The sequence below is a fragment of the Phalangium opilio genome, unplaced genomic scaffold, assembly GCF_054372755.1.
Source record: "Phalangium opilio isolate 3A_F unplaced genomic scaffold, DU_Popi_V2 ptg000017l_1, whole genome shotgun sequence".
Lineage (NCBI taxonomy): Eukaryota > Metazoa > Arthropoda > Arachnida > Opiliones > Phalangiidae > Phalangium > Phalangium opilio.
In genome coordinates, this window is record NW_028324151.1 from 9,772,483 (window position 1) to 9,799,790 (window position 27,308).

Here is a 27,308-nt window from a genome sequence, read left to right on the forward strand (position 1 = left end):
TATGTTTTTAAAACTGGACATGTATCTATAGTAGATTATTTTTTTAAAACTGGACATGTATCTAAAGTAGATTATTTTTTTAAAACTGGACATGTATCTAAAGTAGATTATTTTTTTAAAACTGGACATGTATCTAATTTGTTTAGCTCTTACGCAATAAGGGAATTATGCCAAATTAGTTTTAAATCTCAAATTTGAACTCCTTCTGACGGCAACGGCCATATCACGCTGAATACACCGGTTCTCGTCCGATCACCGAAGTTAAGCAGCGTCGAGCGCAGTCAGTACTTGGGAGGGAGACCACCTGGGAACACTGCGTGCCGTTGGCTTCTTTTATCTTGATTCAAAATATTATTTTTAAATTAAAACAGATTAAATTCTTAATTAAAGTGGAGTAGTTTTTTCAAATTAAAGAACATTAATTTTGTAAATGAATGTAGATTAGTTTTAAAATTAAAGGAGATTAGTTTTAAAATTAAAGTAGATTAGTTTAAAAATTAAAGTAGATTAATTTTGAAAATAAAGTAGATTATGTTTTTAATACTTGACATGTATCTAAAGTAGATTATTTTTTAAAACTGGACATGTGTCTAATTTGTTTAGCTCTTACGCAATAAGGGAATTATGCCAAATTAGTTTTAAATCTCAAATTTGAACTCCTTCTGACGGCAACGGCCATATCACGCTGAATACACCGGTTCTCGTCCGATCACCGAAGTTAAGCAGCGTCGAGCGCAGTCAGTACTTGGGAGGGAGACCACCTGGGAACACTGCGTGCCGTTGGCTTTTTTATTTTGATTCAAAATAATATTTTAAAATTAAAACAGATTAAATTCTTAATTAAAGTGGACTAGTTTTTTAAATTAAAGAAGATTAATTTTGTAAATGAATGTAGATTAGTTTTAAAATTAAAGGAGATTAGTTTAAAAATTAAAGTAGTTTAGTTTAAAAATTAAAGTAGATTAGTTTAAAAATTAAAGTAGATTAGTTTAAAAATTAAAGTAGATTAGTTTTGAAATTAAAGTAGATTATGTTTTTAAAACTGGACATGTATCTAAAGAAGATTATTTTTTTTAAACTGGACATGTATCTAAAGTAGATTATTTTTTTAAAACTGGACATGTATCTAAAGTAGATTATTTTTTTAAAACTGGACATGTATCTAATTTGTTTAGCTCTTACGCAATAATTTTGTAAATGAATGTAGATTAGTTTTAAAATTAAAGGAGATTAATTTTGAAAATAAAGTAGATTAGTTTTGAAATTAAAGTAAATTATGTTTTTAAAACTGGACATGTATCTATAGTAGATTATTTTTTTAAAACTGGACATGTATCTAAAGTAGATTATTTTTTTAAAACTGGACATGTATCTAAAGTAGATTATTTTTTTAAAACTGGACATGTATCTAATTTGTTTAGCTCTTACGCAATAAGGGAATTATGCCAAATTAGTTTTAAATCTCAAATTTGAACTCCTTCTGACGGCAACGGCCATATCACGCTGAATACACCGGTTCTCGTCCGATCACCGAAGTTAAGCAGCGTCGAGCGCAGTCAGTACTTGGGAGGGAGACCACCTGGGAACACTGCGTGCCGTTGGCTTTTTTTATCTTGATTCAAAATATTATTTTAAAATTAAAACAGAATAAATTCTTAAATAAAGTGGACTAGTTTTTTAAATTAAAGAAGATTAATTTTGTAAATGAATGTAGATTAGTTTTAAAATTAAAGGAGATTAGTTTTAAAATTAATGTAGATTAGTTTAAAAATTAAAGTAGATTAATTTTGAAAATAAAGTAGATTATGTTTTTAATACTAGACATGTATCTAAAGTAGATTATTTTTTAAAACTGGACATGTGTCTAATTTGTTTAGCTCTTACGCAATAAGGGAATTATGCCAAATTAGTTTTAAATCTCAAATTTGAACTCCTTCTGACGGCAACGGCCATATCACGCTGAATACACCGGTTCTCGTCCGATCACCGAAGTTAAGCAGCGTCGAGCGCAGTCAGTACTTGGGAGGGAGACCACCTGGGAACACTGCGTGCCGTTGGCTTTTTTTATCTTGATTCAAAATATTATTTTAAAATTAAAACAGATTAAATTCTTAATTAAAGTGGACTAGTTTTTTAAATTAAAGAAGATTAATTTTGTAAATGAATGTAGATTAGTTTTAAAATTAAAGTAGATTAGTTTAAAAATTAAAGTAGATTAGTTTAAAAATTAAAGTAGATTAATTTTGAAAGTAAGGTAGATTATGTTTTTAATACTAGACATGTATCTAAAGTAGATTATTTTTTAAAACTGGACATGTGTCTAATTTGTTTAGCTCTTACGCAATAAGGGAAGTATGCCAAATTAGTTTTAAATCTCAAATTTGAACTCCTTCTGACGGCAACGGCCATATCACGCTGAATACACCGGTTCTCGTCCGATCACCGAAGTTAAGCAGCGTCGAGCGCAGTCAGTACTTGGGAGGGAGACCACCTGGGAACACTGCGTGCCGTTGGCTTTTTTTATCTTGATTCAAAATATTATTTTAAAATTAAAACAGATTAAATTCTTAATTAAAGTGGACTAGTTTTTTAAATTAGAGAAGATTAATTTTGTAAATGAATGTAGATTAGTTAAAAATTAAAGGAGATTAGTTTAAAAATTAAAGTAGATTAGTTTAAAAATTATAGTAGATTAGTTTTGAAATTAAAGTAGATTATGTTTTTAAAACTGGACATGTATCTAAAGTAGATTATTTTTTTAAAACTGGACATGTATCTAAAGTAGATTATTTTTTAAAACTGGACATGTATCTAAAGTAGATTATTTTTTTAAAACTGGACATGTATCTAAAGTAGATTATTTTTTTAAAACTGGACATGTATCTAATTTGTTTAGCTCTTACGCAATAAGGGAATTATGCCAGATTAGTTTTAAATCTCAAATTTGAACTCCTTCTGACGGCAACGGCCATATCACGCTGAATACACCGGTTCTCGTCCGATCACCGAAGTTAAGCAGCGTCGAGCGCAGTCAGTACTTGGGAGGGAGACCACCTGGGAACACTGCGTGCCGTTGGCTTCTTTTATCTTGATTCAAAATATTATTTTAAAATTGAAACAGATTAAATTCTTAATTAAAGTGGACTAGTTTTTTAAATTAAAGAAGATTAATTTTGTAAATGAATGTAGATTAGTTTTAAAATTAAAGGAGATTAGTTTTAAAATTAAAGTAGATTAGTTTAAAAATTAAAGTAGATTAATTTTGAAAGTAAGGTAGATTATGTTTTTAATACTAGACATGTATCTAAAGTAGATTATTTTTTAAAACTGGACATGTGTCTAATTTGTTTAGCTCTTACGCAATAAGGGAAGTATGCCAAATTAGTTTTAAATCTCAAATTTGAACTCCTTCAGACGGCAACGGCCATATCACGCTGAATACACCGGTTCTCGTCCGATCACCGAAGTTAAGCAGGGTCGAGCGCAGTCAGTACTTGGGAGGGAGACCACCTGGGAACACTGCGTGCCGTTGGCTTTTTTTATCTTGATTCAAAATATTATTTTAAAATTAAAACAGATTAAATTCTTAATTAAAGTGGACTAGTTTTTTAAATTAGAGAAGATTAATTTTGTAAATGAATGTAGATTAGTTAAAAATTAAAGGAGATTAGTTTAAAAATTAAAGTAGATTAGTTTAAAAATTATAGTAGATTAGTTTTGAAATTAAAGTAGATTATGTTTTTAAAACTGGACATGTATCTAAAGTAGATTATTTTTTTAAAACTGGACATGTAACTAAAGTAGATTATTTTTTAAAACTGGACATGTATCTAAAGTAGATTATTTTTTTAAAACTGGACATGTATCTAAAGTAGATTATTTTTTTAAAACTGGACATGTATCTAATTTGTTTAGCTCTTACGCAATAAGGGAATTATGCCAGATTAGTTTTAAATCTCAAATTTGAACTCCTTCTGACGGCAACGGCCATATCACGCTGAATACACCGGTTCTCGTCCGATCACCGAAGTTAAGCAGCGTCGAGCGCAGTCAGTACTTGGGAGGGAGACCACCTGGGAACACTGCGTGCCGTTGGCTTCTTTTATCTTGATTCAAAATATTATTTTAAAATTAAAACAGATTAAATTCTTAATTAAAGTGGACTAGTTTTTTTAAAATAAAGAAGATTAATTTTGTAAATGAATGTAGATTAGTTTTAAAATTAAAGGAGATTAGTTTTAAAATTAAAGTAGATTAGTTTTAAAATTAAAGTAGATTAGTTTAAAAATTAAAGTAGATTAATTTTGAAAATAAAGTAGATTATGTTTTTAATACTGGACATGTATCTAAAGTAGATTATTTTTTAAAACTGGACATGTGTCTAATTTGTTTAGCTCTTACGCAATAAGGGAATTATGCCAAATTAGTTTTAAATCTCAAATTTGAACTCCTTCTGACGGCAACGGCCATATCACGCTGAATACACCGGTTCTCGTCCGATCACCGAAGTTAAGCAGCGTCGAGCGCAGTCAGTACTTGGGAGGGAGACCACCTGGGAACACTGCGTGCCATTGGCTTTTTTATTTTGATTCAAAATTATATTTTAAAATTAAAACAGATTAAATTCTTAAATAAAGTGGACTAATTTTTTAAATTAAAGAAGATTAATTTTGTAAATGAATGTAGATTAGTTTAAAAATTAAAGGAGATTAGTTTAAAAATTAAAGTAGATTAGTTTAAAAATTAAAGTAGATTCGTTTAAAAATTAAAGTAGATTAGTTTAAAAATTAAAGTAGATTAGTTTAAAAATTAAAGTAGATTAGTTTAAAAATTAAAGTAGATTAGTTTAAAAATTAAAGTAGATTAGTTTAAAAATTAAAGTAGATTATTTTTTTAAAACTGGACATGTATCTAAAGTAGATTATTTTTTTAAAACTGGACATGTATCTAAAGTAGATTATTTTTTTAAAACTGGACATGTATCTAAAGTAGATTATTTTTTTAAAACTGGACATGTATCTTATTTGTTTAGCTCTTACGCAATAAGGGAATTATGCCAGATTAGTTTTAAATCTCAAATTTGAACTCCTTCTAACGGCAACGGCCATATCACGCTGAATACACCGGTTCTCGTTCGATCACCGAAGTTAAGCAGCGTCGAGCGCAGTCAGTACTTGGGAGGGAGACCACCTGGGAACACTGCGTGCCGTTGGCTTCTTTTATCTTGATTCAAAATATTATTTTTAAATTAAAACAGATTAAATTCTTAATTAAAGTGGAGTAGTTTTTTTAAATTAAAGAACATTAATTTTGTAAATGAATGTAGATTAGTTTTAAAATTAAAGGAGATTAGTTTTAAAATTAAAGTAGATTAGTTTAAAAATTAAAGTAGATTAATTTTGAAAATAAAGTAGATTATGTTTTTAATACTTGACATGTATCTAAAGTAGATTATTTTTTAAAACTGGACATGTGTCTAATTTGTTTAGCTCTTACGCAATAAGGGAATTATGCCAAATTAGTTTTAAATCTCAAATTTGAACTCCTTCTGACGGCAACGGCCATATCACGCTGAATACACCGGTTCTCGTCCGATCACCGAAGTTAAGCAGCGTCGAGCGCAGTCAGTACTTGGGAGGGAGACCACCTGGGAACACTGCGTGCCGTTGGCTTTTTTATTTTGATTCAAAATAATATTTTAAAATTAAAACAGATTAAATTCTTAATTAAAGTGGACTAGTTTTTTAAATTAAAGAAGATTAATTTTGAAAATGAATGTAGATTAGTTTTAAAATTAAAGGAGATTAGTTTAAAAATTAAAGTAGTTTAGTTTAAAAATTAAAGTAGATTAGTTTAAAAATTAAAGTAGATTAGTTTAAAAATTAAAGTAGATTAGTTTTGAAATTAAAGTAGATTATGTTTTTAAAACTGGACATGTATCTAAAGAAGATTATTTTTTTTAAACTGGACATGTATCTAAAGTAGATTATTTTTTTAAAACTGGACATGTATCTAAAGTAGATTATTTTTTTAAAACTGGACATGTATCTAATTTGTTTAGCTCTTACGCAATAATTTTGTAAATGAATGTAGATTAGTTTTAAAATTAAAGGAGATTAATTTTGAAAATAAAGTAGATTAGTTTTGAAATTAAAGTAAATTATGTTTTTAAAACTGGACATGTATCTATAGTAGATTATTTTTTTAAAACTGGACATGTATCTAAAGTAGATTATTTTTTTAAAACTGGACATGTATCTAAAGTAGATTATTTTTTTAAAACTGGACATGTATCTAATTTGTTTAGCTCTTACGCAATAAGGGAATTATGCCAAATTAGTTTTAAATCTCAAATTTGAACTCCTTCTGACGGCAACGGCCATATCACGCTGAATACACCGGTTCTCGTCCGATCACCGAAGTTAAGCAGCGTCGAGCGCAGTCAGTACTTGGGAGGGAGACCACCTGGGAACACTGCGTGCCGTTGGCTTCTTTTATCTTGATTCAAAATATTATTTTTAAATTAAAACAGATTAAATTCTTAATTAAAGTGGAGTAGTTTTTTTAAATTAAAGAACATTAATTTTGTAAATGAATGTAGATTAGTTTTAAAATTAAAGGAGATTAGTTTTAAAATTAAAGTAGATTAGTTTAAAAATTAAAGTAGATTAATTTTGAAAATAAAGTAGATTATGTTTTTAATACTTGACATGTATCTAAAGTAGATTATTTTTTAAAACTGGACATGTGTCTAATTTGTTTAGCTCTTACGCAATAAGGGAATTATGCCAAATTAGTTTTAAATCTCAAATTTGAACTCCTTCTGACGGCAACGGCCATATCACGCTGAATACACCGGTTCTCGTCCGATCACCGAAGTTAAGCAGCGTCGAGCGCAGTCAGTACTTGGGAGGGAGACCACCTGGGAACACTGCGTGCCGTTGGCTTTTTTATTTTGATTCAAAATAATATTTTAAAATTAAAACAGATTAAATTCTTAATTAAAGTGGACTAGTTTTTTAAATTAAAGAAGATTAATTTTGTAAATGAATGTAGATTAGTTTTAAAATTAAAGGAGATTAGTTTAAAAATTAAAGTAGTTTAGTTTAAAAATTAAAGTAGATTAGTTTAAAAATTAAAGTAGATTAGTTTAAAAATTAAAGTAGATTAGTTTTGAAATTAAAGTAGATTATGTTTTTAAAACTGGACATGTATCTAAAGAAGATTATTTTTTTTAAACTGGACATGTATCTAAAGTAGATTATTTTTTTAAAACTGGACATGTATCTAAAGTAGATTATTTTTTTAAAACTAGACATGTATCTAATTTGTTTAGCTCTTACGCAATAATTTTGTAAATGAATGTAGATTAGTTTTAAAATTAAAGGAGATTAATTTTGAAAATAAAGTAGATTAGTTTTGAAATTAAAGTAAATTATGTTTTTAAAACTGGACATGTATCTATAGTAGATTATTTTTTTAAAACTGGACATGTATCTAAAGTAGATTATTTTTTTAAAACTGGACATGTATCTAAAGTAGATTATTTTTTTAAAACTGGACATTTATCTAATTTGTTTAGCTCTTACGCAATAAGGGAATTATGCCAAATTAGTTTTAAATCTCAAATTTGAACTCCTTCTGACGGCAACGGCCATATCACGCTGAATACACCGGTTCTCGTCCGATCACCGAAGTTAAGCAGCGTCGAGCGCAGTCAGTACTTGGGAGGGAGACCACCTGGGAACACTGCGTGCCGTTGGCTTTTTTTATCTTGATTCAAAATATTATTTTAAAATTAAAACAGAATAAATTCTTAAATAAAGTGGACTAGTTTTTTAAATTAAAGAAGATTAATTTTGTAAATGAATGTAGATTAGTTTTAAAATTAAAGGAGATTAGTTTTAAAATTAATGTAGATTAGTTTAAAAATTAAAGTAGATTAATTTTGAAAATAAAGTAGATTATGTTTTTAATACTGGACATGTATCTAAAGTAGATTATTTTTTAAAACTGGACATGTGTCTAATTTGTTTAGCTCTTACGCAATAAGGGAATTATGCCAGATCAGTTTTAAATCTCAAATTTGAACTCCTTCTGACGGCAACGGCCATATCACGCTGAATACACCGGTTCTCGTCCGATCACCAAAGTTAAACAGCGTCGAGCGCAGTCAGTACTTGGGAGGGAGACCACCTGGGAACACTGCGTGTCGTTGGCTTTTTTATTTTGATTCAAAATTATATTTTAAAATTAAAACAGATTAAATTCTTAAATAAAGTGGACTAATTTTTTTAAATTAAAGAAGATTAATTTTGTAAATGAATGTAGATTAGTTTAAAAATTAAAGGAGATTAGTTTAAAAATTAAAGTAGATTAGTTTAAAAATTAAAGTAGATTAGTTTAAAAATTAAAGTAGATTAGTTTAAAAATTAAAGTAGATTAGTTTAAAAATTAAAGTAGATTAGTTTTGAAATTAAGGTAGATTATGTTTTTAAAACTGGACATGTATCTAAAGTAGATTATTTTTTTTAAACTGGACATGTATCTGAAGTAGATTTTTTTTTTAAAACTGGACATGTATCTAATTTGTTTAGCTCTTACGCAATAAGGGAATTATGCCAAATTAGTTTTAAATCTCAAATTTGAACTCCTTCTGACGGCAACGGCCATATCACGCTGAATACACCGGTTCTCGTCCGATCACCGAAGTTAAGCAGCGTCGAGCGCAGTCAGTACTTGGGAGGGAGACCACCTGGGAATACTGCGTGCCGTTGGCTTCTTTTATCTTGATTCAAAATAATATTTTTAAATTAAAACAGATTCAATTCTTAATTAAAGTGGAGTAGTTTTTTTAAATTAAAGAACATTAATTTTGAATATGAATGTAGATTAGTTTTAAAATTAAAGGAGATTAGTTTTAAAATTAAAGTAGATTAGTTTAAAAATTAAAGTAGATTAATTTTGAAAATAAAGTAGATTATGTTTTTAATACATGACATGTATCTAAAGTAGATTATTTTTTAAAACTGGACATGTGTCTAATTTGTTTAGCTCTTACGCAATAAGGGAATTATGCCAAATTAGTTTTAAATCTCAAATTTGAAATCCTTTTGACGGCAACGGCCATATCACGCTGAATACACCGGTTCTCGTCCGATCACCGAAGTTAAGCAGCGTCGAGCGCAGTCAGTACTTGGGAGGGAGACCACCAGGGAACACTGCGTGCCGTTGGCTTTTTTATTTTGATTCAAAATTATATTTTAAAATTAAAGCAGATTAAATTCTTAAATAAAGTGGACTAATTTTTTAAATTAAAGAAGATTAATTTTGTAAATGAATGTAGATTAGTTTAAAAATTAAAGGAGATTAGTTTAAAAATTAAAGTAGTTTAGTTTAAAAATTAAAGTAGATTAGTTTAAAAATTAAAGTAGATTAGTTTAAAAATTAAAGTAGATTAGTTTAAAAATTAAAGTAGATTAGTTTTGAAATTAAAGTAGATTATGTTTTTAAAACTGGACATGTATCTAAAGAAGATTATTTTTTTTAAACTGGACATGTATCTAAAGTAGATTATTTTTTTAAAACTGGACATGTATCTGAAGTAGATTTTCTTTTTAAAACTGGACATGTATCTAATTTGTTTAGCTCTTACGCAATAAGGGAATTATGCCAAATTAGTTTTAAATCTCAAATTTGAACTCCTTCTGACGGCAACGGCCATATCACGCTGAATACACCGGTTCTCGTCCGATCACCGAAGTTAAGCAGCGTCGAGCGCAGTCAGTACTTGGGAGGGAGACCACCTGGGAACACTGCGTGCCGTTGGCTTTTTTATTTTGATTCAAAATTATATTTTAAAATTAAAACAGACTAAATTCTTAAATAAAGTGGACTAATTTTTTAAATTAAAGAAAATTAATTTTGTAAATGAATGTAGATTAGTTTAAAAATTAAAGGAGATTAGTTTAAAAATTAAAGTAGATTAGTTTAAAAATTAAAGTAGATTCGTTTAAAAATTAAAGTAGATTAGTTTAAAAATTAAAGTAGATTAGTTTAAAAATTAAAGTAGATTAGTTTAAAAATTAAAGTAGATTAGTTTAAAAATTAAAGTAGATTAGTTTAAAAATTAAAGTAGATTAGTTTAAAAATTAAAGTAGATTAGTTTTGAACTTTAAGTAGATTATGTTTTTAAAACTGGACATGTATCTAAAGTAGATTATTTTTTTTAAACTGGACATGTATCTAAAGTAGATTATTTTTTTTAAACTGGACATGTATCTAAAGTAGATTATTTTTTTAAAACTGGACATGTATCTAAAGTAGATTATTTTTTTAAAACTGGACATGTATCTAATTTGTATAGCTCTTACGCAATAAGGAAATTATGCCAGATTAGTTTTAGATCTCAAATTTGAACTCATTTTGACGGCAACGGCCATGTCATGCTGAATACAACGGTTCTCGTCCGATCACCGAAGTTAAGCAGCGTCGAGCGCAGTCTGTACTTGGGAGGGAGACCACCTGGGAACACTGCGTACCGTTGGTATTTTTATTTTGATTCAAAATTATATTTTAAAATTAAAACAGATTAAATTCTTAAATAAAGTGGACTAATTTTTTTAAATTAAAGAAGATTAATTTTGTAAATGAATGTAGATTAGTTTAAAAATTAAAGGAGATTAGTTTAAAAATTAAAGGAGATTAGTTTAAAAATTAAAGTAGATTAGTTTAAAAATTAAAGTACATTAGTTTAAAAATTAAAGTACATTAGTTTAAAAATTAAAGTACATTAGTTTAAAAATTAAAGTAGATTATTTTAAAAATTAAAGTAGATTAGTTTAAAAATTAAAGTAGATTAGTTTTGAAATTAAGGTAGATTATGTTTTTCAAACTGGACATGTATCTAAAGTAGATTATTTTTTTTAAACTGGACATGTATCTAAATTAGATTATTTTTTTAAAACTGGACATGTATCTAAAGTAGATTATTTTTTTTAAACTGGACATGTATCTAAAGTAGATTATTTTTTTAAAACTGGACATGTATCTAAAGTAGATTATTTTTTTAAAACTGGACATGTATCTAATTTGTATAGCTCTTACGCAATAAGGAAATTATGCCAGATTAGTTTTAGATCTCAAATTTGAACTCCTTTTGACGGCAACGGCCATGTCATGCTGAATACAACGGTTCTCGTCCGATCACCGAAGTTAAGCAGCGTCGAGCGCAGTCTGTACTTGGGAGGGAGACCACCTGGGAACACTGCGTACCGTTGGTATTTTTATTTTGATTCAAAATTATATTTTAAAATTAAAACAGATTAAATTCTTAAATAAAGTGGACTAATTTTTTTAAATTAAAGAAGATTAATTTTGTAAATGAATGTAGATTAGTTTAAAAATTAAAGGAGATTAGTTTAAAAATTAAAGTAGATTAGTTTAAAAATTAAAGTAGATTAGTTTAAAAATTAAAGTAGATTAGTTTAAAAATTAAAGTAGATTAGTTTAAAAATTAAAGTAGATTAGTTTTGAAATTAAGGTAGATTATGTTTTTAAAACTGGACATGTATCTAATAAAGTAGATTATTTTTTTTAAACTGGACATGTATCTAAAGTAGTTTATTTTTTAAAACTGGACATGTATCTAAAGTAGATTATTTTTCTAAAACTGGACATGTATCTGAAGTAGATTTTTTTTTAAAACTGGACATGTATCTAATTTGTTTAGCTCTTACGCAATAAGGGAATTATGCCAAATTAGTTTTAAATCTCAAATTTGAACTCCTTCTGACGGCAACGGCCATATCACGCTGAATACACCGGTTCTCGTCCGATCACCGAAGTTAAGCAGCGTCGAGCGCAGTCAGTACTTGGGAGGGAGACCACCTGGGAACACTGCGTGCCGTTGGCTTTTTTATTTTGATTCAAAATTATATTTTAAAATTAAAACAGACTAAATTCTTAAATAAAGTGGACTAATTTTTTAAATTAAAGAAGACTAATTTTGTAAATGAATGTAGATTAGTTTAAAAATTAAAGGAGATTAGTTTAAAAATTAAAGTAGATTAGTTTAAAAATTAAAGTAGATTAGTTTAAAAATTAAAGTAGATTAGTTTAAAAATTAAAGTAGATTAGTTTAAAAATTAAAGTAGATTAGTTTAAAAATTAAAGTAGATTAGTTTAAAAATTAAAGTAGATTAGTTTAAAAATTAAAGTAGATTAGTTTAAAAATTAAAGTAGATTAGTTTAAAAATTAAAGTAGATTAGTTTAAAAATTAAAGTAGATTAGTTTAAAAATTAAAGTAGATTAGTTTAAAAATTAAAGTAGATTAGTTTTGAACTTTAAGTAGATTATGTTTTTAAAACTGGACATGTATCTAAAGTAGATTATTTTTTTAAAACTGGACATGTATCTAAAGTAGATTATTTTTTTTAAACTGGACATGTATCTAAAGTAGATTATTTTTTTAAAACTGGACATGTATCTAAAGTAGATTATTTTTTTAAAACTGGACATGTATCTAATTTGTATAGCTCTTACGCAATAAGGAAATTATGCCAGATTAGTTTTAGATCTCAAATTTGAACTCCTTTTGACGGCAACGGCCATGTCATGCTGAATACAACGGTTCTCGTCCGATCACCGAAGTTAAGCAGCGTCGAGCGCAGTCTGTACTTGGGAGGGAGACCACCTGGGAACACTGCGTACCGTTGGTATTTTTATTTTGATTCAAAATTATATTTTAAAATTAAAACAGATTAAATTCTTAAATAAAGTGGACAATTTTTTTAAATTAAAGAAGATTAATTTTGTAAATGAATGTAGATTAGTTTAAAAATTAAAGGAGATTAGTTTAAAAATTAAAGTAGATTAGTTTAAAAATTAAAGTAGATTAGTTTAAAAATTCAAGTAGATTAGTTTAAAAATTAAAGTAGATTAGTTTTGAAATTAAGGTAGATTATGTTTTTAAAACTGGACATGTATCTAAAGTAGATTATTTTTTTTAAACTGGACATGTATCTAAAGTAGATTATTTTTTTAAAACTGGACATGTATCTAATTTGTTTAGCTCTTACGCAATATGGGAATTGGCCATATGTCTAATCAGCGCCACTAGCGGATGGTCTGAAAACTACTCCCATAGAGTCTAGGTATATTTAAGCGGGTTTGCAGAATTTCCGTCAGATGGCGCGGCGTTCGAGCCACCTGGCGGAAATTCTGCAAACCCGCTTAAATATACCTAGTCTCTATGGGAGTAATTCTCAGACCATCCGCTAGTGGCGCTGATTAGACATATGGCCAATTATGCCAAATTAGTTGAAATCTCAAATTTGAACTCCATCTGACGGCAACGGCCATATCACGCTGAATACACCGGTTCTCGTCCGATCACCGAGGTTAAGCAGCGTCGAGCGCAGTCAGTACTTGGGAGGGAGACCACCTGGGAACACTGCGTGCCGTTGGCTTTTTTATCTTGATTCAAAATATTATTTTAAAATTAAAACAGATTAAATTCTTAATTAAAGTGGACTAGTTTTTTAAATTAAAGAAGATTAATTTTGTAAATGAATGTAGATTAGTTTTAAAATTAAAGGAGATTAATTTTGAAATTAAAGTAGATTATTTTTCTAAAACTGGACATGTATCTAATTTGTTTAGCTCTTACGCAATAATTTTGTAAATGAATATAGATTAGTTTTAAAATTAAAGTAGATTAATTTTGAAATTAAAGTAGATTAATTTTGAAATTAAAGTAGATTAATTTTGAAATTAAAGTAGATTATGTTTTTAAAACTGGACATGTATCTTTAGTAGATTATTTTTTTAAAACTGGACATGTATCTAAAGTAGATTATTTTTTTTAATACTGGACATGTATCTAAAGTAGATTATTTTTTTAAAACTGGACATGTATCTAATTTGTTTAGCTCTTACGCAATATGGGAATTATGCCAAATTAGTTGAAATCTCAAATTTGAACTCCTTCTGACGGCAACGGCCATATCACGCTGAATACACCGGTTCTCGTCCGATCACCGAAGTTAAGCAGCGTCGAGCGCAGTCATTACTTGGGAGGGAGACCACCTGGGAACACTGCGTGCCGTTGGCTTTTTTATTTTGATTCAAAATTATATTTTAAAATTAAAGCAGATTAAATTCTTAAATAAAGTGGACTAATTTTTTAAATTAAAGAAGATTAATTTTGTAAATGAATGTAGATTAGTTTAAAAATTAAAGGAGATTAGTTTAAAAATTAAAGTAGTTTAGTTTAAAAATTAAAGTAGATTAGTTTAAAAATTAAAGTAGATTAGTTTAAAAATTAAAGTAGATTAGTTTAAAAATTAAAGTAGATTAGTTTTGAAATTAAAGTAGATTATGTTTTTAAAACTGGACATGTATCTAAAGAAGATTATTTTTTTTAAACTGGACATGTATCTAAAGTAGATTATTTTTTTAAAACTGGACATGTATCTAAAGTAGATTATTTTTTTAAAACTGGACATGTATCTAATTTGTTTAGCTCTTACGCAATAATTTTGTAAATGAATGTAGATTAGTTTTAAAATTAAAGGAGATTAATTTTGAAATTAAAGTAGATTATTTTTCTAAAACTGGACATGTATCTAATTTGTTTAGCTCTTACGCAATAATTTTGTAAATGAATGTAGATTAGTTTTAAAATTAAAGGAGATTAATTTTGAAAATAAAGTAGATTAATTTTGAAATTAAAGTAAATTATGTTTTTAAACTGGACATGTATCTATAGTAGATTATTTTTTTAAAACTGGACATGTATCTAAAGTAGATTATTTTTTTTAAAACTGGACATGTATCTAAAGTAGATTATTTTTTTAAAACTGGACATGTATCTAATTTGTTTAGCTCTTACGCAATAAGGGAATTATGCCAAATTAGTTTTAAATCTCAAATTTGAACTCCTTCTGACGGCAACGGCCATATCACGCTGAATACACCGGTTCTCGTCCGATCACCGAAGTTAAGCAGCGTCGAGCGCAGTCAGTACTTGGGAGGGAGACCACCTGGGAACACTGCGTGCCGTTGGCTTTTTTTATCTTGATTCAAAATATTATTTTAAAATTAAAACAGAATAAATTCTTAAATAAAGTGGACTAGTTTTTTAAATTAAAGAAGATTAATTTTGTAAATGAATGTAGATTAGTTTTAAAATTAAAGGAGATTAGTTTTAAAATTAATGTAGATTAGTTTAAAAATTAAAGTAGATTAATTTTGAAAATAAAGTAGATTATGTTTTTAATACTGGACATGTATCTAAAGTAGATTATTTTTTAAAACTGGACATGTGTCTAATTCTAGAGGGCCGGTAGGCCCTTCTAGATAAGATCCCACACCCTCCCGTAATGTTAAATGAAAATTCACAGATTTTCGCCGATTTTCCCATAGGAATAACATGGGGTTTTTGGTGCTCCTGTACATCGAATCATTTAAAAACTACATCGAAGTTAGCTTTCGGAATACTTTTAAATTAACAAGTAACTATTCAAGGTGTGCCTTTTTCAAGTTTCATCAAATTTAATTAAGTCTAAGTATGTTAATTTAATTAAAAATGTAAATACCTCAAAAGATTATTCTACAGCAGACGACGCTAATTGTTCGTTACTCTACAGTAGACGACGCTAATTTGCCATTTCACCGCCTTGAAACTTTAACTCAAACTACATCGGAAAAAACAAAAACAAAAAAAAAATCACGAGCAGGGGCTATTCTTCAATTTTGCCTATTTTTCAATAAATATAACACTATATTTATTAAAAACTTCTCTGGCGGGTCTAATTTTCGTTTAATTATGTGTCTCGGTTGAAATTCTATACTTAAGATACCTTTTTAATTTATATTTTAGATGTTAGTTTCGACCAAGGTTTAAGTTGCCTTACTTAGGCCATGGATTTATAATAGAAGCTTACGCTTCATGGATATTTCCCTGTAGCCTTCAGTAAGGCATATGGTTTTAAACACATTTATGTCACAAAAATTCGCGCGGGTGGGGACTGAGGGGGCTGATGACGTAGAAATTGAGGGAAACTTTTTTCTTTCGGCGCGCGTGCGCGCGCGCTTTTCTAATAATAATTTCGCGCGCACTATTCAAAATTAGAACTCGATCACGTGAAAAACTTCAACCCCCCTCTGAATTTGCCTCAAATTCTACGTCACAAACGCGCGTGCCAGGCTGGTACTATTTCAGACGAGGAATAAATGTTGTGCGCGTTTTAAGGTGAGTGAAATATCCAGGAAGCGTAAGTTTCTATTATAAATCCATGCTTAGGCAGACTATTGAGTGCAATGGGTGATTGTAAAAGCTGGAAGGATAGATGGATCAGTGCTGGAAATAAGGATATTTTTAAAACTGGACCTGTGGCCTAGGTATTTTAATTAAAATAACTGTCCACGGTGCCAATCACTGTAAACGTACAAGGGCAGTGCACGCAATGTCATGGATAATTGCAATCGTAAAGTGGACTGTAAAAGATACGGCTTTGATAGTTTAAAAATCGTGGCAGGTTTGTTTTGAAGTTGACTATAAAGCTCGGGTTCTAAAACGAATTGTGAGCCGTATCATTTAAGAATTAGTAGAAGCACCATTTTTAACCTCGCCCTAGAAGTGAAAAATTTCGCATTTTAGGCAAATATTATTTTATAATAGATTAATACAAATAAAGACTGAAGGAACAGATATTATATAAAAAAGGACTTGGTTTGCCCAAGCCTAAAAAACAAAACGATAAGAGTTTTTTCCAGTTGACTGAAGCGCGGATATTTTATTTTTCTATATAATTTTAAAGACAATCTGTATTTTACTACTCTTTAATTCAATCTCCTGATTTTACTGGTAATGGATTTATTTCCTATAAATTAATTGAAATAAAATATTACTTATCTCAGATTTATCATGATAAAATTTTTACGAAAATGGAATTGTTGTTGAAAAATCTGAGATAAGATATTTTATTTCAATTAATTTATAGGAAATAAATCCATTACCAGTAAAATCAGGAGATTGAATTAAAGAGTAGTAAAATACAGATTGTCTTTAAAATTATATAGAAAAATAAAATATCCGCGCTTCAGTCAACTGGAAAAAACTCTTATCGTTTTGTTTTTTAGGCTTGGGCAAACCAAGTCCTTTTTTATATAATTTGTTTAGCTCTTACGCAATAAGGGAATTATGCCAGATTAGTTTTAAATCTCAAATTTGAACTCCTTCTGACGGCAACGGCCATATCACGCTGAATACACCGGTTCTCGTCCGATCACCGAAGTTAAACAGCGTCGAGCGCAGTCAGTACTTGGGAGGGAGACCACCTGGGAACACTGCGTGTCGTAGGCTTTTTTATTTTGATTCAAAATTATATTTTAAAATTAAAACAGATTAAATTCTTAAATAAAGTGGACTAATTTTTTTAAATTAAAGAAGATTAATTTTGTAAATGAATGTAGATTAGTTTAAAAATTAAAGTAGATTAGTTTAAAAATTAAAGTAGATTAGTTTAAAAATTAAAGTAGATTAGTTTAAAAATTAAAGTAGATTATTTTAAAAATTAAAGTAGATTAGTTTAAAAATTAAAGTAGATTAGTTTTGAAATTAAGGTAGATTATGTTTTTAAAACTGGACATGTATCTAAAGTAGATTATTTTTTTTAAACTGGACATGTATCTAAAGTAGATTATTTTTTTAAAACTGGACATGTATCTAAAGTAGATTATTTTTTTTAAACTGGACATGTATCTAAAGTAGATTATTTTTTTAAAACTGGACATGTATCTAAAGTAGATTATTTTTTTTAAACTGGACATGTATCTAAAGTAGATTATTTTTTTAAAACTGGACATGTATCTAAAGTAGATTATTTTTTTAAAACTGGACATGTATCTAATTTGTATAGCTCTTACGCAATAAGGAAATTATGCCAGATTAGTTTTAGATCTCAAATTTGAACTCATTTTGACGGCAACGGCAATGTCATGCTGAATACAACGGTTCTCGTCCGATCACCGAAGTTAAGCAGCGTCGAGCGCAGTCTGTACTTGGGAGGGAGACCACCTGGGAACACTGCGTGCCGTTGGCTTTTTTATCTTGATTCAAAATATTATTTTAAAATTGAAACAGATTAAATTCTTAAATAAAGTGGACTAGTTTTTTAAATTAAAGAAGATTAATTTTGTAAATGAATGTAGATTAGTTTTAAAATTAAAGTAGATTAATTTTGAAATTAAAGTAGATTAATTTTGAAATTAAAGTAGATTATGTTTTTAAAACTGGACATGTATCTTTAGTAGATTATTTTTTTAAAACTGGACATGTATCTAAAGTAGATTATTTTTTTTAATACTGGACATGTATCTAAAGTAGATTATTTTTTTAAAACTGGACATGTATCTAATTTGTTTAGCTCTTACGCAATATGGGAATTATGCCAAATTAGTTGAAATCTCAAATTTGAACTCCTTCTGACGGCAACGGCCATATCACGCTGAATACACCGGATCTCGTCCGATCACCGAAGTTAAGCAGCGTCGAGCGCAGTCAGTACTTGGGAGGGAGACCATCTGGGAACACTGCGTGCCGTTGGCTTTTTTATCTTGATTCAAAATATTATTTTAAAATTGAAACAGATTAAATTCTTAATTAAAGTGGACTAGTTTTTTAAATTAAAGAAGATTAATTTTGTAAATGAATGTAGATTAGTTTTAAAATTAAAGGAGATTAGTTTAAAAATTAAAGTAGATTAGTTTAAGAATTAAAGTAGATTAGTTTAAAAATTAAAGTAGATTAATTTTGAAAATAAAGTAGATTATGTTTTTAATACTGGACATGTATCTAAAGTAGATTATTTTTTAAAACTGGACATGTGTCTAATTTGTTTAGCTCTTACGCAATAAGGGAATTATGCCAAATTAGTTTTAAATCTCAAATTTGAAATCCTTCTGACGGCAACGGCCATATCACGCTGAATACACCGGTTCTCGTCCGATCACCGAAGTTAAGCAGCGTCGAGCGCAGTCAGTACTTGGGAGGGAGACCACCTGGGAACACTGCGTGCCGTTGGCTTTTTTATTTTGATTCAAAATTATATTTTAAAATTAAAGGAGATTAAATTCTTAAATAAAGTGGACTAATTTTTTAAATTAAAGAAGATTAATTTTGTAAATGAATGTAGATTAGTTTAAAAATTAAAGGAGATTAGTTTAAAAATTAAAGTAGTTTAGTTTAAAAATTAAAGTAGATTAGTTTAAAAATTAAAGTAGATTAGTTTAAAAATTAAAGTAGATTAGTTTTGAAATTAAAGTAGATTATGTTTTTAAAACTGGACATGTATCTAAAGAAGATTATTTTTTTAAACTGGACATGTATCTAAAGTAGATTATTTTTTTAAAACTGGACATGTATCTAAAGTAGATTATTTTTATAAAACTGGACATGTATCTAATTTGTTTAGCTCTTACGCAATAATTTTGTAAATGAATGTAGATTAGTTTTAAAATTAAAGGAGATTAATTTTGAAATTAAAGTAGATTATTTTTCTAAAACTGGACATGTATCTAATTTGTTTAGCTCTTACGCAATAATTTTGTAAATGAATGTAGATTAGTTTTAAAATTAAAGGAGATTAATTTTGAAAATAAAGTAGATTAATTTTGAAATTAAAGTAAATTATGTTTTTAAAACTGGACATGTATCTATAGTAGATTATTTTTTTAAAACTGGACATGTATCTAAAGTAGATTATTTTTTTTAAAACTGGACATGTATCTAATTTGTTTAGCTCTTACGCAATAAGGGAATTATGCCAAATTAGTTTTAAATCTCAAATTTGAACTCCTTCTGACGGCAACGGCCATATCACGCTGAATACACCGGTTCTCGTCCGATCACCGAAGTTAAGCAGCGTCGAGCGCAGTCAGTACTTGGGAGGGAGACCACCTGGGAACACTGCGTGCCGTTGGCTTTTTTTATCTTGATTCAAAATATTATTTTAAAATTAAAACAGAATAAATTCTTAAATAAAGTGGACTAGTTTTTTAAATTAAAGAAGATTAATTTTGTAAATGAATGTAGATTAGTTTTAAAATTAAAGGAGATTAGTTTTAAAATTAATGTAGATTAGTTTAAAAATTAAAGTAGATTAATTTTGAAAATAAAGTAGATTATGTTTTTAATACTGGACATGTATCTAAAGTAGATTATTTTTTAAAACTGGACATGTGTCTAATTTGTTTAGCTCTTACGCAATAAGGGAATTATGCCAGATTAGTTTTAAATCTCAAATTTGAACTCCTTCTGACGGCAACGGCCATATCACGCTGAATACACCGGTTCTCGTCCGATCACCGAAGTTAAACAGCGTCGAGCGCAGTCAGTACTTGGGAGGGAGACCACCTGGGAACACTGCGTGTCGTAGGCTTTTTTATTTTGATTCAAAATTATATTTTAAAATTAAAACAGATTAAATTCTTAAATAAAGTGGACTAATTTTTTTAAATTAAAGAAGATTAATTTTGTAAATGAATGTAGATTAGTTTAAAAATTAAAGGAGATTAGTTTAAAAATTAAAGTAGATTAGTTTAAAAATTAAAGTAGATTAGTTTAAAAATTAAAGTAGATTATTTTAAAAATTAAAGTAGATTAGTTTAAAAATTAAAGTAGATTAGTTTTGAAATTAAGGTAGATTATGTTTTTAAAACTGGACATGTATCTAAAGTAGATTATTTTTTTTAAACTGGACATGTATCTAAAGTAGATTATTTTTTTAAAACTGGACATGTATCTAAAGTAGATTATTTTTTTTAAACTGGACATGTATCTAAAGTAGATTATTTTTTTAAAACTGGACATGTATCTAAAGTAGATTATTTTTTTAAAACTGGACATGTATCTAATTTGTATAGCTCTTACGCAATAAGGAAATTATGCCAGATTAGTTTTAGATCTCAAATTTGAACTCATTTTGACGGCAACGGCCATGTCATGCTGAATACAACGGTTCTCGTCCGATCACCGAAGTTAAGCAGCGTCGAGCGCAGTCTGTACTTGGGAGGGAGACCACCTGGGAACACTGCGTGCCGTTGGCTTTTTTATCTTGATTCAAAATATTATTTTAAAATTGAAACAGATTAAATTCTTAATTAAAGTGGACTAGTTTTTTAAATTAAAGAAGATTAATTTTGTAAATGAATGTAGATTAGTTTTAAAATTAAAGGAGATTAGTTTAAAAATTAAAGTAGATTAGTTTAAGAATTAAAGTAGATTAGTTTAAAAATTAAAGTAGATTAATTTTGAAAATAAAGTAGATTATGTTTTTAATACTGGACATGTATCTAAAGTAGATTATTTTTTTAAAACTGGACATGTATCTAATTTGTATAGCTCTTACGCAATAAGGAAATTATGCCAGATTAGTTTTAGATCTCAAATTTGAACTCATTTTGACGGCAACGGCCATGTCATGCTGAATACAACGGTTCTCGTCCGATCACCGAAGTTAAGCAGCGTCGAGCGCAGTCTGTACTTGGGAGGGAGACCACCTGGGAACACTGCGTACCGTTGGTATTTTTATTTTGATTCAAAATTATATTTTAAAATTAAAACAGATTAAATTCTTAAATAAAGTGGACTAATTTTTTTAAATTAAAGAAGATTAATTTTGTAAATGAATGTAGATTAGTTTAAAAATTAAAGGAGATTAGTTTAAAAATTAAAGTAGATTAGTTTAAAAATTAAAGTAGATTAGTTTAAAAATTAAAGTAGATTAGTTTAAAAATTAAAGTAGATTAGTTTTGAAATTAAGGTAGATTATGTTTTTAAAACTGGACATGTATCTAAAGTAGATTATTTTTTTAAACTGGACATGTATCTAAAGTAGATTATTTTTTTAAAACTGGACATGTATCTAAAGTAGATTATTTTTTTAAAACTGGACATGTATCTAAAGTAGATTATTTTTTTAAAACTGGACATGTATCTAATTTGTTTAGCTCTTACGCAATAAGGAAATTATGCCAGATTAGTTTTAAATCTCAAATTTGAACTCCTTCTGACGGCAACGGCCATATCATGCTGAATACAACGGTTCTCGTCCGATCACCGAAGTTAAGCAGCGTCGAGCGCAGTCTGTACTTGGGAGGGAGACCACCTGGGAACACTGCGTGCCGTTGGCTTTTTTATTTTGATTCAAAATTATATTTTAAAATTAAAGCAGATTAAATTCTTAAATAAAGTGGACTAATTTTTTAAATTAAAGAAGATTAATTTTGTAAATGAATGTAGATTAGTTTAAAAATTAAAGGAGATTAGTTTAAAAATTAAAGTAGTTTAGTTTAAAAATTAAAGTAGATTAGTTTAAAAATTAAAGTAGATTAGTTTAAAAATTAAAGTAGATTAGTTTAAAAATTAAAGTAGATTAGTTTTGAAATTAAAGTAGATTATGTTTTTAAAACTGGACATGTATCTAAAGAAGATTATTTTTTTTAAACTGGACATGTATCTAAAGTAGATTATTTTTTTAAAACTGGACATGTATCTAAAGTAGATTATTTTTTTAAAACTGGACATGTATCTAATTTGTTTAGCTCTTACGCAATAATTTTGTAAATGAATGTAGATTAGTTTTAAAATTAAAGGAGATTAATTTTGAAATTAAAGTAGATTATTTTTCTAAAACTGGACATGTATCTAATTTGTTTAGCTCTTACGCAATAATTTTGTAAATGAATGTAGATTAGTTTTAAAATTAAAGGAGATTAATTTTGAAAATAAAGTAGATTAATTTTGAAATTAAAGTAAATTATGTTTTTAAACTGGACATGTATCTATAGTAGATTATTTTTTTAAAACTGGACATGTATCTAAAGTAGATTATTTTTTTTAAAACTGGACATGTATCTAAAGTAGATTATTTTTTTAAAACTGGACATGTATCTAATTTGTTTAGCTCTTACGCAATAAGGGAATTATGCCAAATTAGTTTTAAATCTCAAATTTGAACTCCTTCTGACGGCAACGGCCATATCACGCTGAATACACCGGTTCTCGTCCGATCACCGAAGTTAAGCAGCGTCGAGCGCAGTCAGTACTTGGGAGGGAGACCACCTGGGAACACTGCGTGCCGTTGGCTTTTTTTATCTTGATTCAAAATATTATTTTAAAATTAAAACAGAATAAATTCTTAAATAAAGTGGACTAGTTTTTTAAATTAAAGAAGATTAATTTTGTAAATGAATGTAGATTAGTTTTAAAATTAAAGGAGATTAGTTTTAAAATTAATGTAGATTAGTTTAAAAATTAAAGTAGATTAATTTTGAAAATAAAGTAGATTATGTTTTTAATACTGGACATGTATCTAAAGTAGATTATTTTTTAAAACTGGACATGTGTCTAATTCTAGAGGGCCGGTAGGCCCTTCTAGATAAGATCCCACACCCTCCCGTAATGTTAAATGAAAATTCACAGATTTTCGCCGATTTTCCCATAGGAATAACATGGGGTTTTTGGTGCTCCTGTACATCGAATCATTTAAAAACTACATCGAAGTTAGCTTTCGGAATACTTTTAAATTAACAAGTAACTATTCAAGGTGTGCCTTTTTCAAGTTTCATCAAATTTAATTAAGTCTAAGTATGTTAATTTAATTAAAAATGTAAATACCTCAAAAGATTATTCTACAGCAGACGACGCTAATTGTTCGTTACTCTACAGTAGACGACGCTAATTTGCCATTTCACCGCCTTGAAACTTTAACTCAAACTACATCGGAAAAAACAAAAACAAAAAAAAAAATCACGAGCAGGGGCTATTCTTCAATTTTGCCTATTTTTCAATAAATATAACACTATATTTATTAAAAACTTCTCTGGCGGGTCTAATTTTCGTTTAATTATGTGTCTCGGTTGAAATTCTATACTTAAGATACCTTTTTAATTTATATTTTAGATGTTAGTTTCGACCAAGGTTTAAGTTGCCTTACTTAGGCCATGGATTTATAATAGAAGCTTACGCTTCATGGATATTTCCCTGTAGCCTTCAGTAAGGCATATGGTTTTAAACACATTTATGTCACAAAAATTCGCGCGGGTGGGGACTGAGGGGGCTGATGACGTAGAAATTGAGGGAAACTTTTTTCTTTCGGCGCGCGTGCGCGCGCGCTTTTCTAATAATAATTTCGCGCGCACTATTCAAAATTAGAACTCGATCACGTGAAAAACTTCAACCCCCCTCTGAATTTGCCTCAAATTCTACGTCACAAACGCGCGTGCCAGGCTGGTACTATTTCAGACGAGGAATAAATGTTGTGCGCGTTTTAAGGTGAGTGAAATATCCAGGAAGCGTAAGTTTCTATTATAAATCCATGCTTAGGCAGACTATTGAGTGCAATGGGTGATTGTAAAAGCTGGAAGGATAGATGGATCAGTGCTGGAAATAAGGATATTTTTAAAACTGGACCTGTGGCCTAGGTATTTTAATTAAAATAACTGTCCACGGTGCCAATCACTGTAAACGTACAAGGGCAGTGCACGCAATGTCATGGATAATTGCAATCGTAAAGTGGACTGTAAAAGATACGGCTTTGATAGTTTAAAAATCGTGGCAGGTTTGTTTTGAAGTTGACTATAAAGCTCGGGTTCTAAAACGAATTGTGAGCCGTATCATTTAAGAATTAGTAGAAGCACCATTTTTAACCTCGCCCTAGAAGTGAAAAATTTCGCATTTTAGGCAAATATTATTTTATAATAGATTAATACAAATAAAGACTGAAGGAACAGATATTATATAAAAAAGGACTTGGTTTGCCCAAGCCTAAAAAACAAAACGATAAGAGTTTTTTCCAGTTGACTGAAGCGCGGATATTTTATTTTTCTATATAATTTTAAAGACAATCTGTATTTTACTACTCTTTAATTCAATCTCCTGATTTTACTGGTAATGGATTTATTTCCTATAAATTAATTGAAATAAAATATTACTTATCTCAGATTTATCATGATAAAATTTTTACGAAAATGGAATTGTTGTTGAAAAATCTGAGATAAGATATTTTATTTCAATTAATTTATAGGAAATAAATCCATTACCAGTAAAATCAGGAGATTGAATTAAAGAGTAGTAAAATACAGATTGTCTTTAAAATTATATAGAAAAATAAAATATCCGCGCTTCAGTCAACTGGAAAAAACTCTTATCGTTTTGTTTTTTAGGCTTGGGCAAACCAAGTCCTTTTTTATATAATTTGTTTAGCTCTTACGCAATAAGGGAATTATGCCAGATTAGTTTTAAATCTCAAATTTGAACTCCTTCTGACGGCAACGGCCATATCACGCTGAATACACCGGTTCTCGTCCGATCACCGAAGTTAAACAGCGTCGAGCGCAGTCAGTACTTGGGAGGGAGACCACCTGGGAACACTGCGTGTCGTAGGCTTTTTTATTTTGATTCAAAATTATATTTTAAAATTAAAACAGATTAAATTCTTAAATAAAGTGGACTAATTTTTTTAAATTAAAGAAGATTAATTTTGTAAATGAATGTAGATTAGTTTAAAAATTAAAGTAGATTAGTTTAAAAATTAAAGTAGATTAGTTTAAAAATTAAAGTAGATTAGTTTAAAAATTAAAGTAGATTATTTTAAAAATTAAAGTAGATTAGTTTAAAAATTAAAGTAGATTAGTTTTGAAATTAAGGTAGATTATGTTTTTAAAACTGGACATGTATCTAAAGTAGATTATTTTTTTTAAACTGGACATGTATCTAAAGTAGATTATTTTTTTAAAACTGGACATGTATCTAAAGTAGATTATTTTTTTTAAACTGGACATGTATCTAAAGTAGATTATTTTTTTAAAACTGGACATGTATCTAAAGTAGATTATTTTTTTTAAACTGGACATGTATCTAAAGTAGATTATTTTTTTAAAACTGGACATGTATCTAAAGTAGATTATTTTTTTAAAACTGGACATGTATCTAATTTGTATAGCTCTTACGCAATAAGGAAATTATGCCAGATTAGTTTTAGATCTCAAATTTGAACTCATTTTGACGGCAACGGCAATGTCATGCTGAATACAACGGTTCTCGTCCGATCACCGAAGTTAAGCAGCGTCGAGCGCAGTCTGTACTTGGGAGGGAGACCACCTGGGAACACTGCGTGCCGTTGGCTTTTTTATCTTGATTCAAAATATTATTTTAAAATTGAAACAGATTAAATTCTTAAATAAAGTGGACTAGTTTTTTAAATTAAAGAAGATTAATTTTGTAAATGAATGTAGATTAGTTTTAAAATTAAAGTAGATTAATTTTGAAATTAAAGTAGATTAATTTTGAAATTAAAGTAGATTATGTTTTTAAAACTGGACATGTATCTTTAGTAGATTATTTTTTTAAAACTGGACATGTATCTAAAGTAGATTATTTTTTTTAATACTGGACATGTATCTAAAGTAGATTATTTTTTTAAAACTGGACATGTATCTAATTTGTTTAGCTCTTACGCAATATGGGAATTATGCCAAATTAGTTGAAATCTCAAATTTGAACTCCTTCTGACGGCAACGGCCATATCACGCTGAATACACCGGATCTCGTCCGATCACCGAAGTTAAGCAGCGTCGAGCGCAGTCAGTACTTGGGAGGGAGACCATCTGGGAACACTGCGTGCCGTTGGCTTTTTTATCTTGATTCAAAATATTATTTTAAAATTGAAACAGATTAAATTCTTAATTAAAGTGGACTAGTTGTTGTTGTTTGACGCAAGAACGACTCTGGGTTTAACTGGTTATAAACTCTTTATTAATTTAAGTAAAACATTTTAGTTAATATCCGGGAACGCTACTGACATTTGAGAACAGATAACTAGGAACTGACGACTGAGAACTGACAAACGTTATCGGAATGTTATCCGGTTATATAGTTAAGGCATCGCGATAAAAAATAAAGATTACAGCAATGACCGCGATGCATAAAAAACACAAGTATAGAAAATAGAATCTGGATATAGATAAAAAACAACCGGTATTATCTCTAATTTACAACAGTCCCTCTTAATATCGGTGGTTTCAATCTTCTATCCAGGGGGTGGTCATTTAATTATTTCCAGTCCAAGAGCTTTGACGCAGAGGAGATGCTTCGGACGGAACAGGCTCTTCGTACAGATGTCAGCTGGCATTTCCTCTGTTGGTAGATACCGCAAGGCTATATGTCCCTGGTCGTAGGTGTCTCGAATGAAGTGGTGCCGGATGTCAATGTGCTTCGTTCTGGCATGGAAAACAGGATTCT

At 28.9% G+C, this 27,308-nt stretch overlaps 30 non-coding genes and 8 pseudogenes across 30 annotated transcripts; all 38 read left to right on the forward strand.

Annotated features, from left to right (window-relative positions):
* The first annotated feature begins 210 nt into the window (after positions 1–210).
* Positions 211–329, forward strand: LOC149703063 (5S ribosomal RNA). Its single transcript, XR_016382029.1, has one exon. It is a non-coding gene; the product is annotated as a 5S ribosomal RNA (ribosomal RNA).
* A 338-nt stretch (positions 330–667) lies between these two features.
* LOC149703064 (5S ribosomal RNA) lies at positions 668–786 on the forward strand. The gene has a single exon (XR_016382030.1). It is a non-coding gene; the product is annotated as a 5S ribosomal RNA (ribosomal RNA).
* Positions 787–1,485: 699 nt separating this feature from the next.
* On the forward strand, positions 1,486–1,604 carry LOC149703065 (5S ribosomal RNA). The gene has a single exon (XR_016382031.1). It is a non-coding gene; the product is annotated as a 5S ribosomal RNA (ribosomal RNA).
* A 337-nt stretch (positions 1,605–1,941) lies between these two features.
* LOC149703066 (5S ribosomal RNA) lies at positions 1,942–2,060 on the forward strand. The gene has a single exon (XR_016382032.1). It is a non-coding gene; the product is annotated as a 5S ribosomal RNA (ribosomal RNA).
* Positions 2,061–2,397: 337 nt separating this feature from the next.
* Positions 2,398–2,516, forward strand: LOC149703067 (5S ribosomal RNA). The gene has a single exon (XR_016382033.1). It is a non-coding gene; the product is annotated as a 5S ribosomal RNA (ribosomal RNA).
* Positions 2,517–2,960: 444 nt separating this feature from the next.
* LOC149703068 (5S ribosomal RNA) lies at positions 2,961–3,079 on the forward strand. Its single transcript, XR_016382034.1, has one exon. It is a non-coding gene; the product is annotated as a 5S ribosomal RNA (ribosomal RNA).
* A 337-nt stretch (positions 3,080–3,416) lies between these two features.
* LOC149703069 (5S ribosomal RNA) lies at positions 3,417–3,535 on the forward strand. The gene has a single exon (XR_016381952.1). It is a non-coding gene; the product is annotated as a 5S ribosomal RNA (ribosomal RNA).
* Positions 3,536–3,979: 444 nt separating this feature from the next.
* On the forward strand, positions 3,980–4,098 carry LOC149703070 (5S ribosomal RNA). The gene has a single exon (XR_016382035.1). It is a non-coding gene; the product is annotated as a 5S ribosomal RNA (ribosomal RNA).
* Positions 4,099–4,458: 360 nt separating this feature from the next.
* LOC149703071 (5S ribosomal RNA) lies at positions 4,459–4,577 on the forward strand. Its single transcript, XR_016381958.1, has one exon. It is a non-coding gene; the product is annotated as a 5S ribosomal RNA (ribosomal RNA).
* Positions 4,578–5,096: 519 nt separating this feature from the next.
* LOC149703072 (5S ribosomal RNA) lies at positions 5,097–5,215 on the forward strand. The gene has a single exon (XR_016382051.1). It is a non-coding gene; the product is annotated as a 5S ribosomal RNA (ribosomal RNA).
* Positions 5,216–5,553: 338 nt separating this feature from the next.
* Positions 5,554–5,672, forward strand: LOC149703073 (5S ribosomal RNA). Its single transcript, XR_016382037.1, has one exon. It is a non-coding gene; the product is annotated as a 5S ribosomal RNA (ribosomal RNA).
* Positions 5,673–6,371: 699 nt separating this feature from the next.
* Positions 6,372–6,490, forward strand: LOC149703074 (5S ribosomal RNA). The gene has a single exon (XR_016382038.1). It is a non-coding gene; the product is annotated as a 5S ribosomal RNA (ribosomal RNA).
* A 338-nt stretch (positions 6,491–6,828) lies between these two features.
* On the forward strand, positions 6,829–6,947 carry LOC149703075 (5S ribosomal RNA). Its single transcript, XR_016382039.1, has one exon. It is a non-coding gene; the product is annotated as a 5S ribosomal RNA (ribosomal RNA).
* A 699-nt stretch (positions 6,948–7,646) lies between these two features.
* On the forward strand, positions 7,647–7,765 carry LOC149703076 (5S ribosomal RNA). The gene has a single exon (XR_016382040.1). It is a non-coding gene; the product is annotated as a 5S ribosomal RNA (ribosomal RNA).
* A 337-nt stretch (positions 7,766–8,102) lies between these two features.
* Positions 8,103–8,221, forward strand: LOC149703077 (5S ribosomal RNA). The gene has a single exon (XR_016382007.1). It is a non-coding gene; the product is annotated as a 5S ribosomal RNA (ribosomal RNA).
* Positions 8,222–8,661: 440 nt separating this feature from the next.
* LOC149703078 (5S ribosomal RNA) lies at positions 8,662–8,780 on the forward strand. Its single transcript, XR_016381949.1, has one exon. It is a non-coding gene; the product is annotated as a 5S ribosomal RNA (ribosomal RNA).
* Positions 8,781–9,118: 338 nt separating this feature from the next.
* LOC149703079 (5S ribosomal RNA) lies at positions 9,119–9,237 on the forward strand. Its single transcript, XR_016381950.1, has one exon. It is a non-coding gene; the product is annotated as a 5S ribosomal RNA (ribosomal RNA).
* Positions 9,238–9,712: 475 nt separating this feature from the next.
* LOC149703080 (5S ribosomal RNA) lies at positions 9,713–9,831 on the forward strand. The gene has a single exon (XR_016382041.1). It is a non-coding gene; the product is annotated as a 5S ribosomal RNA (ribosomal RNA).
* Positions 9,832–10,430: 599 nt separating this feature from the next.
* Positions 10,431–10,549, forward strand: LOC149703081 (5S ribosomal RNA; annotated as a pseudogene).
* Positions 10,550–11,163: 614 nt separating this feature from the next.
* On the forward strand, positions 11,164–11,282 carry LOC149703082 (5S ribosomal RNA; annotated as a pseudogene).
* Positions 11,283–11,795: 513 nt separating this feature from the next.
* LOC149703083 (5S ribosomal RNA) lies at positions 11,796–11,914 on the forward strand. Its single transcript, XR_016382042.1, has one exon. It is a non-coding gene; the product is annotated as a 5S ribosomal RNA (ribosomal RNA).
* Positions 11,915–12,601: 687 nt separating this feature from the next.
* On the forward strand, positions 12,602–12,720 carry LOC149703084 (5S ribosomal RNA; annotated as a pseudogene).
* Positions 12,721–13,351: 631 nt separating this feature from the next.
* Positions 13,352–13,470, forward strand: LOC149703085 (5S ribosomal RNA). The gene has a single exon (XR_016381951.1). It is a non-coding gene; the product is annotated as a 5S ribosomal RNA (ribosomal RNA).
* A 525-nt stretch (positions 13,471–13,995) lies between these two features.
* LOC149703086 (5S ribosomal RNA) lies at positions 13,996–14,114 on the forward strand. The gene has a single exon (XR_016381965.1). It is a non-coding gene; the product is annotated as a 5S ribosomal RNA (ribosomal RNA).
* An 837-nt stretch (positions 14,115–14,951) lies between these two features.
* On the forward strand, positions 14,952–15,070 carry LOC149703087 (5S ribosomal RNA). Its single transcript, XR_016382043.1, has one exon. It is a non-coding gene; the product is annotated as a 5S ribosomal RNA (ribosomal RNA).
* Positions 15,071–17,250: 2,180 nt separating this feature from the next.
* Positions 17,251–17,369, forward strand: LOC149703088 (5S ribosomal RNA). The gene has a single exon (XR_016381978.1). It is a non-coding gene; the product is annotated as a 5S ribosomal RNA (ribosomal RNA).
* A 620-nt stretch (positions 17,370–17,989) lies between these two features.
* Positions 17,990–18,108, forward strand: LOC149703089 (5S ribosomal RNA; annotated as a pseudogene).
* Positions 18,109–18,495: 387 nt separating this feature from the next.
* LOC149703090 (5S ribosomal RNA) lies at positions 18,496–18,614 on the forward strand. Its single transcript, XR_016381975.1, has one exon. It is a non-coding gene; the product is annotated as a 5S ribosomal RNA (ribosomal RNA).
* A 358-nt stretch (positions 18,615–18,972) lies between these two features.
* Positions 18,973–19,091, forward strand: LOC149703091 (5S ribosomal RNA). The gene has a single exon (XR_016382044.1). It is a non-coding gene; the product is annotated as a 5S ribosomal RNA (ribosomal RNA).
* Positions 19,092–19,870: 779 nt separating this feature from the next.
* On the forward strand, positions 19,871–19,989 carry LOC149703092 (5S ribosomal RNA). Its single transcript, XR_016382045.1, has one exon. It is a non-coding gene; the product is annotated as a 5S ribosomal RNA (ribosomal RNA).
* A 337-nt stretch (positions 19,990–20,326) lies between these two features.
* On the forward strand, positions 20,327–20,445 carry LOC149703093 (5S ribosomal RNA). Its single transcript, XR_016381979.1, has one exon. It is a non-coding gene; the product is annotated as a 5S ribosomal RNA (ribosomal RNA).
* Positions 20,446–20,993: 548 nt separating this feature from the next.
* Positions 20,994–21,112, forward strand: LOC149703094 (5S ribosomal RNA; annotated as a pseudogene).
* Positions 21,113–21,471: 359 nt separating this feature from the next.
* On the forward strand, positions 21,472–21,590 carry LOC149703095 (5S ribosomal RNA; annotated as a pseudogene).
* A 489-nt stretch (positions 21,591–22,079) lies between these two features.
* On the forward strand, positions 22,080–22,198 carry LOC149703096 (5S ribosomal RNA; annotated as a pseudogene).
* An 837-nt stretch (positions 22,199–23,035) lies between these two features.
* LOC149703097 (5S ribosomal RNA) lies at positions 23,036–23,154 on the forward strand. Its single transcript, XR_016382046.1, has one exon. It is a non-coding gene; the product is annotated as a 5S ribosomal RNA (ribosomal RNA).
* A 2,181-nt stretch (positions 23,155–25,335) lies between these two features.
* LOC149703098 (5S ribosomal RNA) lies at positions 25,336–25,454 on the forward strand. Its single transcript, XR_016381980.1, has one exon. It is a non-coding gene; the product is annotated as a 5S ribosomal RNA (ribosomal RNA).
* A 620-nt stretch (positions 25,455–26,074) lies between these two features.
* On the forward strand, positions 26,075–26,193 carry LOC149703099 (5S ribosomal RNA; annotated as a pseudogene).
* A 387-nt stretch (positions 26,194–26,580) lies between these two features.
* Positions 26,581–26,699, forward strand: LOC149703100 (5S ribosomal RNA). Its single transcript, XR_016381976.1, has one exon. It is a non-coding gene; the product is annotated as a 5S ribosomal RNA (ribosomal RNA).
* Positions 26,700–27,308: the final 609 nt, after the last annotated feature.